Raw genomic sequence first — 15,986 nt, 5'->3', positions numbered from 1 at the left:
ACATCTCCCTTTCCCAAAAACCTGGCTTGGCAGTCCGCCCCCTCCTCCTCCTCCCCTCCTCCTCCTCCTCCTCCTAAAGAGGTGTGGTGCTGTGGAGGGAACATACGCTCCAGCTGCATTACTAGGACAACAAGGTGCTGCCAAGCCTGTCATAAGGTAGAAAAGCTTCTTTCAACTCACACTGTGTAGTCAATAGATAGTGATTTGGCAGAGAGAGAGACGCACAGTGGGAAATCTCGAGTCCCAAAATTGCACACTATTCCCTATGCACTACTACCTTAATGTCCCCCCCTGTCAAACGATGTGCACTACGTAGGGAATGTGATGCCATTTGGGACGTACAACGGAGACACGCTAACAGGTCAGTTGTCTTTTCACTCAGCGTGCACATTCACCCCCACACACACACACACACACACACACACTTTTCCACTTACCTTTTGTATACAGAAGAAAACGAAATCCTCTTGTATATTAAGCAGGACATGCATAGTTCAGTCTTTTGTGTTTTTGAACAGGTAGACCTAGACTTTATTATGCATGCTGAACTAGCTATAGACAGTGGCGGTGCCCGGCTGCTTCTCCTAAAGAAGGTGAACTCAGAGCTGCTAGTGGTGGGGGAGTTTACACATTGACGTTTTACAGTGCGACGAACAATTGCACATCACCTAAATATTTGCAGGCCTACAGTAAAACGTATCGCATTAAAATGTTATAAATTATTAATCGACATTAGCTCGCTACGTTAATACAAATGTAACTTCACTGTAATTGTAATAAAACTATTTAACGTTAGTTATGTATAAAACGGAAACATTGACTGCCAGACAGCATGACGTACTTTTACACTATTTGACTATCGCGCACATTCACCATTTTTTAAATGCTTCAACTACATATATATTGTAATAGTAAAAAATACGCTTACTTTACAATTTGCAGAGATGATATTATCTACAAGCTGGGTTCGCAACGCATACAACTTTCAGCGCTGCTTTCTGAGAATCAATTCAACTCAAACGTTATGCACCTGTCAACAATAACACACAGACCACCGAGACAGATTATTTGAAGAGGCGCCTTGTAGATTTTTAGGCCTAAACTTTATGTAAAAACAAAACATGTTTAGATTAGGTGCCTAATATTTGACATCAAACTTGTATTAATTAATTCATTAAAAATGGTGGCCCTTGGTGTACATAGTCCAGCGCATTAGAACCAAATATACCTGAGCTCATTCCACTTTATGATACAAGTATCAAACTTGGTACACTAATACTAGCTAGATACTTTAAGGCGGTTCCCACCAGGGGTACTAGGAACTCTGGGGGTACTAGGAACTCTGGGGGTACTAGGAACTCTGGGGGTACTAGGAACTCTGGGGGTACTAGGAACCCTGGGGGTACTAGGAACTCTGGGGGTACTTGGAACCCTGGGGGTACTAGGAACCCTGGGGGTACTAGGAACTCTGGGGGTACTAGGAACTCTGGGGGTACTTGGAACCCTGGGGGTACTAGGAACTCTGGGGGTACTTGGAACCCTGGGGGTACTAGGAACCCTGGGGGTACTAGGAACTCTGGGGGGGTACTTGGAACCCTACTAGGAACTCTGGAACCCTGGGGGTACTAGGAACTCTGGGGGTACTTGGAACCCTGGGGGTACTCTGGGGGTACTTGGAACCCTGGGGGTACTAGGAACCCTGGGGGGGGGTACTTGGAACTCTGGGGGTACTAGGAACCCTGGGGGTACTAGGAACCCTGGGGGTACTAGGAACTCTGGGGGTACTTGGAACCCTGGGAGGTAAAACTCTGGGGGTCATAGGAACTCTGGGGGTAAAACTCTGGGGGTGGAACCCTGGGGGTACTAGGAACTCTGGGGGTACTTGGAACCCTGTACTAGGAACCCTGGGGGTACTTGGAACCCTGGGGTACCCTGGGGGTACTTGGAACCCTGGGGTATTTCAGTAGGAACCCTGGGGTATTTCAGTGGGGTACTTGAGAAAACTCATGACATCATAGGCCTACTGGTAAAATGCACATGAGGGGGTACTTCAGGGTATTTCAGTGATGTACTCAGGGGTATTTCAGTGGGGTACTCAGGGTACTTCAGGGGTATTTCAGTAGGGTACTCAGGGGTATTTCAGTGGGGTACTCAGGGGTATTTCAGTGGGGTACTCAGGGGTACTTCAGGGGTATTTCAGTGGGGTACTCAGGGGTACTTCAGGGGTATTTCAGGGGTACTTCAGGGGTATTTCAGTGATGTACTCAGGGGTATTTCAGTGGGGTACTCAGGGGTACTTCAGGGGTATTTCAGTAGGGTACTCAGGGGTATTTCAGTGGGGTACTTCAGGGGTATTTCAGTGGGGTACTCAGGGGTACTTCAGGGGTACTTCAGGGGTACTTCAGGGGTATTTCAGGGGTACTCAGGGTATTTCAGTGGGGTACTCAGGGGTATTTCAGGGGGTATTTCAGGGGTATTTCAGTGGGGTACTAGGGCCTACTTCAGGGGGTACTCAGGGTTCCACTTGCACACACTGTATTTCAGTAGGGTACTAGGGTACTTGAGGGTTTGTTTATTTCAGTAGGGTACACTGCTCTGTGTTGTTGTTTCTGCACACTTTATCTTCAGTGGGGTAAATGAGAACTTGTTTCAGTGGGGTACCTGGTTAAATCAGGGTGTTTCAGTGGCCTACCTGGGGTAAAGGTGTTTTCAGTGGGGTACCAGGTTAAATAAGGGTGTTTCAGTGGCCTACCTGGTTAAATGGCAGATTTCTCTGGCTAGGGTTATTTAAAGGTGTTCCAACTACCTCCTTGTTCCATTTGCACACACTGTATATAGACTTTTATATATTGTGTTATTGACTGGCCTTTGTTTATGTGTAACTCTGTGTTGTTGTTTCTGTCACACTGGTTTGTTTCATCTTGGCCACCTTGCAGTTAAATGAGAACTTGTTCTCAACTGGCCTACCTGGTTAAATACCTTCCACACATGGATTCATTTCTACTTTCCTGTCCATTTTACATACATAGCTTCATCTTTTGTTTTTATTTACACATAGGAAACATTTTGTAAATGTCTGTTTTTATTTACACATAGGAAACCTTTTGTCTGTTTTTATTTACACATAGGAAACCTTTCGTAAATGTCATATCTTCCCCCTGCATCAGTCCCTATAACAAACTGCACGACCCCTGTGGGGATCTCAAATCATAAAAATCTCGTTGCAAAGTTAGCATTCACTTTATCTAAAAACTCTGACATCACGGGAGTGGTCTGTACTGCTGAAGACTCAATATGCACTGAGTGGACAAAACATTGAGGACATCTTTCCACGTCACAGACTGACCAGGCGAATCCAGACAAAAGCTATGATCAATTATTGATGTCATTTGTTAAATCCACTTCAATCAGTGTAGAGGAAGGGGAGGAGACGGGTTAAAGAAGGACTTTTAAGCCTTGAGAGAATTGAGACATGGATTGTGTGTGTGTCATTCAGAGGGTGAATGGGCAAGATAAAAGTTTTATGTGCCTTTGAATGGGGTGTGGTAGTAGGTCCCAGGCGCAACGGTTTGTGCCAAGAACTGCAACACTGCTGGGATTTTCAAGACTGGTCCACCACCCAAAGGTCATCCAGACAACCTGACACAACTGTGAAAAGCATTGGTGTCAATATGGGCCAGCATCCCTGCGGAACACTTTCCACACCTTGTAGAGTCCACGCCCCGCAGCGGAAGTGTCATAATACCCATAAAACCTAGAGGTCAAACAGGGAAGTTGTTCCAAGGCCCACTGAACATGGACCGAGAGAGAGAAGGCCCACTGAACATGGACAGGGAGAGAGAGAAGGCCCACTGAACATGGACAGAGAGAGAGAGAAGACCCACTGAACATGGACAGAGAGAGAGAAGGCCCACTGAACATGGACGGAGAGAGAGAGAAGGCCCACTGAACATGGACCGAGAGAGAGAAGGCCCACTGAACATGGACAGAGAGAGAGAGAAGGCCCACTGAACATGGACAGAGAGAGAGAAGGCCCACTGAACATGGACAGAGAGAGAGAAGGCCCACTGAACATTGACAGGGAGAGAGAGAAGGCCCACTGAACATGGACAGAGAGAGAGAGCGCCCACTGAACATGGACAGAGAGAGAGAAGGCCCACTGAACATGGACAGAGAGAGAGAAGGCCCACTGAACATGGACAGGGAGAGAGAGAAGGCCCACTGAACATGGACAGGGAGAGAGAAGGGCCACTGAACATGGACAGAGAGAGAGAAGGCCCACTGAACATGGACAGAGAGAGAGAAGGCCCACTGAACATGGACAGAGAGAGAGAGAAGGCCCACTGAACATGGACAGGGAGAGAGAGAAGGCCCACTGAACATGGACAGAGAGAGAAGGACCACTGAACATGGACAGAGAGAGAGAAGGCCCACTGAACATGGACGGAGAGAGAGAGAAGGCCCACTGAACATGGACAGATAGAGAGAAGGGCCACTGAACATGGACAGAGAGAGAGAAGGCCCACTGAACATGGACAGAGAGAGAGAAGGCCCACTGAACATGGATAGGGAGAGAGAGAAGGCCCACTGAACATGGACAGAGAGAGAGAAGGCCCACTGAACATGGACAGAGAGAGAGAAGGCCCACTGAACATTGACAGGGAGAGAGAGAAGGCCCACTGAACATGGACAGAGAGAGAGAGCGCCCACTGAACATGGACAGAGAGAGAGAAGGCCCACTGAACATGGACAGAGAGAGAAGGCCCACTGAACATGGACAGGGAGAGAGAAGGCCCACTGAACATGGACAGAGAGAGAAGGACCACTGAACATGGACAGAGAGAGAGAAGGCCCACTGAACATGGACGGAGAGAGAGAGAAGGCCCACTGAACATGGACAGATAGAGAGAAGGGCCACTGAACATGGACAGAGAGAGAGAAGGCCCACTGAACATGGACAGAGAGAGAGAAGGCCCACTGAACATGGACAGGGAGAGAGAGAAGGCCCACTGAACATGGACAGAGAGAGAGAAGGCCCACTGAACATGGACAGAGAGAGAGAAGGCCCACTGAACATGGACAGAGAGAGAGAAGGCCCACTGAACATGGACAGAGAGAGAGAAGGCCCACTGAACATGGACGGAGAGAGAGAGAAGGCCCACTGAACATGGACATGGAGAGAGAGAAGGGCCACTGAACATGGACAGAGAGAGAAGGACCACTGAACATGGACAGAGAGAGAGAAGGCCCACTGAACATGGACAGGGAGAGAGAAGGCCCACTGAACATGGACAGAGAGAGAGAAGGCCCACTGAACATGGACAGAGAGAGAGAGAAGGCCCACTGAACATGGACAGAGAGAGAGAGAAGGCCCACTGAACATGGACAGAGAGAGAGAAGGCCCACTGAACATGGACAGAGAGAGAGAGAAGGCCCACTGAACATGGACAGAGAGAGAAGGCCCACTGAACATGGACAGGGAGAGAGAGAAGGCCCACTGAACATGGACAGGGAGAGAGAGAAGGCCCACTGAACATGGACAGGGAGAGAAGGCCCACTGAACATGGACAGGGAGAGAGAGAAGGCCCACTGAACATGGACAGAGAGAGAAGGCCCACTGAACATGGACAGGGAGAGAGAGAAGGCCCACTGAACATGGACAGAGAGAGAGAAGGCCCACTGAACATGGACAGGGAGAGAGAGAGAAGGCCCACTGAACATGGACAGAGAGAGAGAAGGCCCACTGAACATGGACAGAGAGAGAGAAGGCCCACTGAACATGGACAGAGAGAGAGAAGGCCCACTGAACATAGACAGAGAGAGAGAAGGCCCACTGAACATGGACAGAGAGAGAGAGAAGGCCCACTGAACATGGACGGAGAGAGAGAGAAGGCCCACTGAACATGGACGGAGGGAGAGAGAGAGAAGGCCCACTGAACATGGACAGAGAGAGAGAAGGCCCACTGAACATGGACAGAGAGAGAGAAGGCCCACTGAACATGGACGGAGAGAGAGAGAAGGCCCACTGAACATGGACGGAGAGAGAGAGAAGGCCCACTGAACATGGACGGAGAGAGAGAGAAGGCCCACTGAACATGGATGTAGAGAGAGAGAAGGCCCACTGAACATGGACGGAGAGAGAGAGAGAAGGCCCACTGAACATGGACAGAGAGAGAGAAGGCCCACTGAACATGGACAGAGAGAGAGAGAGGCCCACTGAACATGGACAGAGAGAGAGAAGGCCCACTGAACATGGACAGAGAGAGAGAGAAGGCCCACTGAACATGGACAGAGAGAGAGAAGGCCCACTGAACATGGACAGAGAGAGAGAAGGCCCACTGAACATGGACAGAGAGAGAGAGAAGGCCCACTGAACATGGACAGAGAGAGAGAGAAGGCCCACTGAACATGGACAGAGAGAGAGAAGGCCCACTGAACATGGACAGAGAGAGAGAAAGAAGGCCCACTGAACATGGACGGAGAGAGAGAGAAGGCCCACTGAACATGGACAGAGAGAGAGAAGGCCCACTGAACATGGACAGAGAGAGAGAAGGCCCACTGAACATGGACAGAGAGAGAGAGAAGGCCCACTGAACATGGACAGAGAGAGAGAGAGAAGGCCCACTGAACATGGACAGAGAGAGAGAGAGAAGGCCCACTGAACATGGATGTAGAGACTGTGATACAAGTCTATGAGACTGGAGAAGTCAGTTGACAGTAGTGCACTACATTTGACCAGGGCCCAAAGAAAATAGGGTGCCATTTGGGATCCAGGTTGTTGATTGTGGTGGGTAGCGTGCAGTGTGGTCAGGGAGGAGATTTCCTGGATGAAGGTGTGAACTGACGTGGGTGGGTTATTACTGGGTGAGTCAGCGGAGGGAGTTGAATGAAATGTTACATTTAAATGTCATGTTTGGTTAGCAGTGATTTGGATGCCGTGTCTCTTTGTTTTGTTTTACAAGTTATTGCAGTGTGTTGAATATTCCCAAGGATCCATGCAGTGTGTTGAATATTCCCAAGGATCCCATACAGGGAGAGAGAGAAGGCCCACTGAACATGGACAGAGAGAGAGAAGGCCCACTGAACATGGACAGAGAGAGAGAAGGCCCACTGAACATGGACAGAGAGAGAGAAGGCCCACTGAACATGGACAGAGAGAGAGAAGGCCCACTGAACATGGACGGAGAGAGAGAGAAGGCCCACTGAACATGTGTGTTGAATATTCCCAAGGATCCCATGCAGTGTGTTGAATATTCCCATGATTCCATGCAGTGTGTTGATCCCATGATTCCATGCAGTGTGTTGAATATTCCCAAGGATCCCATGATTCCATGCAGTGTGTTGAATATTCCCAGTGTTGAATATTCCCAAGGATCCCATGCAGTGTGTTGAATATTCCCAAGGATCCCATGATTCCATGCAGTGTGTTGAATATTCCCAAGCATCCCATGATTCCATGCAGTGTGTTGAATATTCCCAAGGATCCCATGATTCCATGCAGTGTGTTGAATATTCCCAAGGATCCCATGATTCCATGCAGTGTGTTGAATATTCCCAAGGATCCCATGCAGTGTGTTGAATATTCCCAAGGATCCCATGATTCCATGCAGTGTGTTGAATATTCCCAAGGATCCCATGATTCCATGCAGTGTGTTGAATATTCCCAAGGATCCCATGATTCCATGCAGTGTGTTGAATATTCCCAAGGATCCATGATTCCATGCAGTGTTGAATATTCCCAAGGATCCCATGATTCCATGCAGTGTGTTGAATATTCCCAAGGATCCCATGATTCCATGCAGTGTGTTTAACTGAGTGTCTGGTGTAGACTAATAGGAAGGACATTTTTGTAATAACATTATGTCAGAGGCTGTTGTTGGGTGTTTACAGAGGAGTTTCGTCTTTCCAGAATCAGAAGTCCGTTTACACATACCTGGAATGTGACTTAGTGAAAAGGTGTTGCCAGCAACAGGCAAAGTGGAAACAGAATACAGACACTGGTTACTCCGAGAGTTATTTAGACAGTCAGTCGTTCTGCCCTGAGGGGAAGGCTGTTCAGCATGACCCTACAGACAGACAGGCAGACAGGCCGGGCCCCTCCAGCCCCTCACCTGAAGACAGACAGACAGGTAGGCCGGGCCCCTCCAGCCCCTGGGCCCCTCAGCAGTCCAGAGTGAAGACTGAATAGTGGGGCAGAGGTCACCACTAAACAGAGCTGAGCTATTGTCTCTCGCCAAGTCGGTCACATCCACCGATGAAAATGCAATCAAAACAAACAGACCAGCCGATCCGGGGGCTTCTCCTGTGTCATCATTAATCACACCTTCAAAGACCTCAGCCTTTCTTACGCTCAGCCCCTCCCTCTCTCTTCCCCCTCCTCCTCATCCCCCGTCTCTCTCTCATCCCCCCCTCCCTCTCATCCCCCCATCTCTCTCATCCCCCTCGCTCTCTCCCTCTCCCTCCCTCTCTCTCTCACCCCGCTCTCTCTCATCCCCCTCCCTCTCATCCCCCTCGCTCTCTCTCATCCCCCTCCCTCTCATCCCCCTCGCTCTCTCTCTCTGTCTCTCTCTCATCCCCCTCCTCCTCATCCCCCCTCTCTCTCTCATCCCCCTCTCTCTCATCACCCTCACTCTCTCCCTCTCTCTCTCACCCCCTCCGTCTCTTTCACCCCCCCTCTCATCCCCCTCACTCTCATCCCCCTATCACCCGCCCATCGGCCTCCCCCCCCTCCCCCTCATTCCTCAACCAGGCTAAAAGAGGGACATGACTGCCCGAAGGCATCTTTCCTGCTCTATGTTGCATGCTTCTACTGTGTCCAAGGATATCCAACCAGGTAAAGGGTTTCAAACCAGGTAAAGGGTTTCAAACCAGGTAAAGGATCTCCAACCAGGTAAAGGGTTTCAAACCAGGTAAAGGATCTCCAACCAGGTAAAGGATCTCCAACCAGGTAAAGGGTTTCAAACCAGGTAAAGGATCTCCAACCAGGTAAAGGATCTCCAACCAGGTAAAGGATCTCCAACCAGGTAAAGGATCTCCAACCAGGTAAAGGGTTTCAAACCAGGTAAAGGATCTCCAACCAGGTAAAGGGTTTCAAACCAGGTAAAGGGTTTCAAACCAGGTAAAGGGTTTCAAACCAGGTAAAGGATATCCAACCAGGTAAAGGGTTTCAAACCAGGTAAAGGGTCTCAAACCAGGTAAAGGGTCTCAAACCAGGTAAAGGATCTCCAACCAGGTAAAGGATCTCCAACCAGGTAAAGGATCTCCAACCAGGTAAAGGATTTCCAACCAGGTAAAGGATCTCCAACCAGGTAAAGGATCTCCAACCAGGTAAAGGATATCCAACCAGGTAAAGGGTTTCAAACCAGGTAAAGGATCTCCAACCAGGTAAAGGGTTTCAAACCAGGTAAAGGGTTTCAAACCAGGTAAAGGATCTCCAACCAGGTAAAGGGTCTCCAACCAGGTAAAGGATCTCCAACCAGGTAAAGGATCTCCAACCAGGTAAAGGGTTTCAAACCAGGTAAAGGGTTTCAAACCAGGTAAAAGGTTTCAAACCAGGTAAAGGATCTCCAACCAGGTAAAGGATCTCCAACCAGGTAAAGGATCTCCAACCAGGTAAAGGTTTCAAACCAGGTAAAGGATCTCCAACCAGGTAAAGGATCTCCAACCAGGTAAAGGGTTTCAAACCAGGTAAAGGGTCTCCAACCAGGTAAAGGATCTCCAACCAGGTAAAGGATCTCCAACCAGGTAAAGGGTTTCAAACCAGGTAAAGGATCTCCAACCAGGTAAAGGGTCTCCAACCAGGTAAAGGATCTCCAACCAGGTAAAGGATCTCCAACCAGGTAAAGGATCTCCAACCAGGTAAAGGATCTCCAACCAGGTAAAGGGTTTCAAACCAGGTAAAGGATCTCCAACCAGGTAAAGGATCTCCAACCAGGTAAAGGATCTCCAACCAGGTAAAGGGTTTCCAACCAGGTAAAGGATCTCCAACCAGGTAAAGGTTTCAAACCAGGTAAAGGATCTCCAACCAGGTAAAGGATCTCCAACCAGGTAAAGGGTTTCAAACCAGGTAAAGGATCTCCAACCAGGTAAAGGATCTCCAACCAGGTAAAGGGTTTCAAACCAGGTAAAGGATATCCAACCAGGTAAAGGGTCTCAAACCAGGTAAAGGGTTTCAAACCAGGTAAAGGATATCCAACCAGGTAAAGGGTTTCAAACCAGGTAAAGGATCTCAAACCAGGTAAAGGTTTCAAACCAGGTAAAGGATCTCAAACCAGGTAAAGGATCTCCAACCAGGTAAAGGGTTTCAAACCAGGTAAAGGATCTCCAACCAGGTAAAGGATCTCCAACCAGGTAAAGGGTTTCAAACCAGGTAAAGGATATCCAACCAGGTAAAGGATCTCAAACCAGGTAAAGGGTTTCAAACCAGGTAAAGGATATCCAACCAGGTAAAGGGTTTCAAACCAGGTAAAGGGTTTCAAACCAGGTAAAGGATATTGAACCAGGTAAAGGATATCCAACCAGGTAAAGGGTTTCAAACCAGGTAAAGGATCTCCAACCAGGTAAAGGATCTCCAACCAGGTAAAGGATTTCCAACCAGGTAAAGGGTTTCAAACCAGGTAAAGGGTTTCCAACCAGGTAAAGGATCTCCAACCAGGTAAAGGATCTCCAACCAGGTAAAGGATCTCCAACCAGGTAAAGGGTTTCAAACCAGGTAAAGGGTTTCAAACCAGGTAAAGGGTTTCCAACCAGGTAAAGGATCTCCAACCAGGTAAAGGATCTCCAACCAGGTAAAGGATCTCCAACCAGGTAAAGGTTTCAAACCAGGTAAAGGATCTCCAACCAGGTAAAGGATCTCCAACCAGGTAAAGGGTTTCAAACCAGGTAAAGGGTCTCCAACCAGGTAAAGGATCTCCAACCAGGTAAAGGATCTCCAACCAGGTAAATGGTTTCAAACCAGGTAAAGGGTATCCAACCAGATAAAGGATCTCCAACCAGGTAAAGGATCTCAACCAGGTAAAGGGTCTCCAACCAGGTAAAGGATCTCCAACCAGGTAAAGGATCTCCAACCAGGTAAAGGATCTCCAACCAGGTAAAGGGTTTCAAACCAGGTAAAGGGTCTCCAACCAGGTAAAGGATCTCCAACCAGGTAAAGGATCTCAAACCAGGTAAAGGATCTCCAACCAGGTAAAGGGTCTCCAACCAGGTAAAGGATCTCCAACCAGGTAAAGGTTCTCAAACCAGGTAAAGGATCTCCAACCAGGTAAAGGGTTTCAAACCAGGTAAAGGATCTCCAACCAGGTAAAGGATCTCCAACCAGGTAAAGGGTTTCAAACCAGGTAAAGGGTTTCAAACCAGGTAAAGGGTTTCAAACCAGGTAAAGGATCTCAAACCAGGTAAAGGATCTCCAACCAGGTAAAGGGTTTCAAACCAGGTAAAGGATCTCCAACCAGGTAAAGGATCTCCAACCAGGTAAAGGATCTCAAACCAGGTAAAGGATCTCCAACCAGGTAAAGGGTTTCAAACCAGGTAAAGGGTTTCAAACCAGGTAAAGGATCTCAAACCAGGTAAAGGGTCTCAAACCAGGTAAAGGGTCTCCAACCAGGTAAAGGATCTCCAACCAGGTAAAGGATCTCAAACCAGGTAAAGGATCTCCAACCAGGTAAAGGGTTTCAAACCAGGTAAAGGATCTCCAACCAGGTAAAGGTTTTCAAACCAGGTAAAGGGTTTCAAACCAGGTAAAGGATCTCCAACCAGGTAAAGGGTTTCAAACCAGGTAAAGGGTCTCCAACCAGGTAAAGGATCTCCAACCAGGTAAAGGGTTTCAAACCAGGTAAAGGGTTTCAAACCAGGTAAAAGGTTTCAAACCAGGTAAAGGATCTCCAACCAGGTAAAGGATCTCCAACCAGGTAAAGGATCTCCAACCAGGTAAAGGTTTCAAACCAGGTAAAGGATCTCCAACCAGGTAAAGGATCTCCAACCAGGTAAAGGGTTTCAAACCAGGTAAAGGATCTCCAACCAGGTAAAGGATCTCCAACCAGGTAAAGGATCTCCAACCAGGTAAAGGGTTTCAAACCAGGTAAAGGGTTTCCAACCAGGTAAAGGATCTCCAACCAGGTAAAGGATCTCCAACCAGGTAAAGGGTCTCCAACCAGGTAAAGGATCTCCAACCAGGTAAAGGATCTCCAACCAGGTAAAGGATCTCCAACCAGGTAAAGGGTTTCAAACCAGGTAAAGGATCTCCAACCAGGTAAAGGATCTCCAACCAGGTAAAGGATCTCCAACCAGGTAAAGGGTCTCCAACCAGGTAAAGGATCTCCAACCAGGTAAAGGATCTCCAACCAGGTAAAGGTTTCAAACCAGGTAAAGGATCTCCAACCAGGTAAAGGGTTTCAAACCAGGTAAAGGATCTCCAACCAGGTAAAGGATCTCCAACCAGGTAAAGGGTTTCAAACCAGGTAAAGGGTTTCAAACCAGGTAAAGGATCTCCAACCAGGTAAAGGATCTCCAACCAGGTAAAGGGTTTCAAACCAGGTAAAGGGTTTCAAACCAGGTAAAGGGTTTCAAACCAGGTAAAGGATCTCCAACCAGGTAAAGGGTTTCAAACCAGGTAAAGGATCTCCAACCAGGTAAAGGATCTCCAACCAGGTAAAGGGTTTCAAACCAGGTAAAGGATCTCCAACCAGGTAAAGGATCTCCAACCAGGTAAAGGATCTCCAACCAGGTAAAGGATCTCCAACCAGGTAAAGGATCTCAAACCAGGTAAAGGGTTTCAAACCAGGTAAAGGGTTTCAAACCAGGTAAAAGGTTTCAAACCAGGTAAAGGATCTCAAACCAGGTAAAGGATCTCCAACCAGGTAAAGGATCTCCAACCAGGTAAAGGATCTCCAACCAGGTAAAGGATCTCCAACCAGGTAAAGGGTTTCAAACCAGGTAAAGGATTTCCAACCAGGTAAAGGATCTCCAACCAGGTAAAGGATTTCCAACCAGGTAAAGGATCTCCAACCAGGTAAAGGATCTCCAACCAGGTAAAGAGGAGAGAGAATCTCAGCCCAAAAAGTTTTACCTTGATGAGAATGTTTCCTAACGTGTCTTTATAAAATACATAAATATATGATATCATTTTTAAACTTTCACAAACAAATGTATTGAGGTTGTTATTAAAAATCTATGCTAATTACATATTGTACCTTTCAAGGTCAATTAGCATGAGTTTCAGACTGTTTTCTGCAGCCAAAGTCCTTTATACAGCTATAGTGATGCTTTCAGTACACATGAGGTTCCCGGCTGTGTTTGTAAACCAGGCTTAGGGTTGAAGGTCAACCTCACCTTTGTATGGTTGTCAGTTTTAACCAACAGCTAAGCTATCTTATCAGACTGCTCCCCTGACACACCACTTGTTAAAAGGTACCACTTCAGTCGAGTTTTTTTTTAAAAACCCAATATTTACTTGTATAATATCCCATATCTTAAGTTAAAGTAAATTAATTAAATGTAAAACATGTTTTGATTTGTTATGAACACTCAGAACAGACTTCTATCTTGGAAAGCAACGTTCTAGTAAGGAGGAGAGGATTTCACCCTTCTTAGACTTTTAATTATCATCTATTTCTGTCATTATGGGTGCATTGGGTGTAGATTGATGAGAAGAAAAATAATTTAATACATTTTAGAATAACGTAACAAAATGTGGAAAAAGTCAAGGGGTCTGAATACTTTCTAAAGGCACTGTATAGATAGATGAAGAGAGTGAGGGAGAGAGGGCGAGGGAGAGAGAGCGAGGGAGGGAGAGAGAGCGAGGGAGGGAGAGAGAGCGAGGGAGAGAGAGAGAGCGAGGGAGGGAGAGAGAGCGAGGGAGAGAGCGAGGGAGAGGGAGAGAGAGGGAGGGAGAGGGAGAGAGCGAGAGAGGGAGAGCGAGGGAGAGAGAGCGAGAGGGAGAGAGAGGGAGAGAGAGCGAGGGAGGGAGAGAGAGCGAGGGAGGGAGGGAGAGAGCGAGGGAGGGAGGGAGAGAGAGCGAGGGAGGGAGAGAGAGCGAGAGGGAGAGAGAGCGAGAGGGAGAGCGAGGGAGAGAGAGCGAGGGAGAGAGAGCGAGAGGGAGAGAGAGCGAGAGGGAGAGCGAGGGAGAGAGAGCGAGAGAGAGAGCGAGGGAGGGAGGGAGAGAGAGAGAGCGAGGGAGGGAGAGAGAGGGCGAGGGAGGGAGAGAGAGAGAGAGAGAGAGAGAGATGACACTTCATTGTATATATATCTGAAATATGAAGATGAAGCAGGTAGCTTAGTGGTTAAAGCATTGGTCCAGTAACCGAAAGGTTGCAAGATTGAATCCCCGAGCTGACAAGATAAAAATCTGTCGTTCTGCCCCTGAACAAGGCAGTTAACATACTGTTCCTAGGCTGTCATTGTAAATAAGAATTTGTTCTTAACTTAACTAGCCTAGTTAAATAAAGGTAAAATAAATAATAAACATTTTGTCTCTTTAACTCTTCATATTGTTCTTTTCATGTGACTGAAAAGAAACACGTTTTCGTACAAAGTGGTGTAAATTACTTAACTAAAAATACTTTAAAGTACTACATAAGTAGTTTTTCGGGATATCTGTACTTTACTATTTATATCTTTGATTACTTTTACTTTTACTTCACTACATTCCTAAAGAAAATAATGTACTTTTTACTCCATAAAGTTTCCCTGACACCCAAAGTACTATTTAAATTTTGAATGCTTAGCAGGACAAGAACATTGTCAAATTGACGCACTTATGAAGAGAACACCTGGTCATCCCTACTGCCTCTGATCTGGAGGACTCACTAAACAGAGAACACCTGGTCATCCCTACTGCCTCTGATCTGGGGGACTCACTAAACAGAGAACACCTGGTCATCCCTACTGCCTCTGATCTGGAGGACTCTGATCTGGAGGACTCACTAAACAGAGAACATCCCTGGTCCCTACTGCCTCTGATCTGGAGGACTCTGATCTGGAGGACTCACTAAACAGAGAACATCCCTGGTCCCTACTGCCTCTGATCTGGAGGACTCACTAAACAGAGAACATCCCTGGTCATCCCTACTGTCTCTGATCTGGATGACTCAGTAAACAGAGAACATCCCTGGTCATCCCTACTGCCTCTGATCTGGAGGACTCACTAAACAGAGAACATCTCTGGTCATCCCTACTGCCTCTGATCTGGAGGACTCACTAAACAGAGAACATCCCTGGTCATCCCTACTGCCTCTGATCTGGAGGACTCACTAAACAGAGAACATCCCTGGTCATCCCTACTGCCTCTGATCTGGAGGACTCACTAAACAGAGAACATCCCTGGTCATCCCTACTGCCTCTGATCTGGAGGACTCACTAAACAGAGAACATCCCTGGTCATCCCTACTGCCTCTGATCTGGAGGACTCACTAAACAGAGAACATCCCTGCTCATCCCTACCGTCTCTGATCTGGAGGACTCACTAAACAGAGAACATCCCTGGTCATCCCTACTGCCTTTGATCTGGCGGACTCACTAAACAGAGAACATCCCTGGTCATCCCTACTGCCTCTGATCTGGAGGACTCACTAAACAGAGACCATCCCTGGTCATCCCTACTGCCTCTGATCTAGAGGACCCACTAAACAGAGAACATCCCTGGTCATCCCTACAGCCTCTGATCTGGTGGACTCACTAAACAGAGAACATCCCTGGTCATCCTTACTGCCTCTGATCTGGAGGACTCACTAAACAGAGACCATCCCTGGTCATCCCTACTGCCTCTGATCTGGAGGACTCACTAAACAGTCCTCTATGGTCAGACATACATACCACAGTATCGACATCCCACTATGGTCAGACGTACATACCACAGTATCGACATCCCACTATGGTCAGACATACATACCACAGTATCGATATCCCACTATGGTCAGACATACATACCACAGTATCGATATCCCACTATGGTCAGACATACATACCACAGTATCGACATCCCACTATGGTCA

Source organism: Oncorhynchus keta, chromosome 22 (genome assembly GCF_023373465.1).
Source record: "Oncorhynchus keta strain PuntledgeMale-10-30-2019 chromosome 22, Oket_V2, whole genome shotgun sequence".
NCBI lineage: Eukaryota > Metazoa > Chordata > Actinopteri > Salmoniformes > Salmonidae > Oncorhynchus > Oncorhynchus keta.
This window is presented reverse-complemented; position numbering follows the sequence as displayed.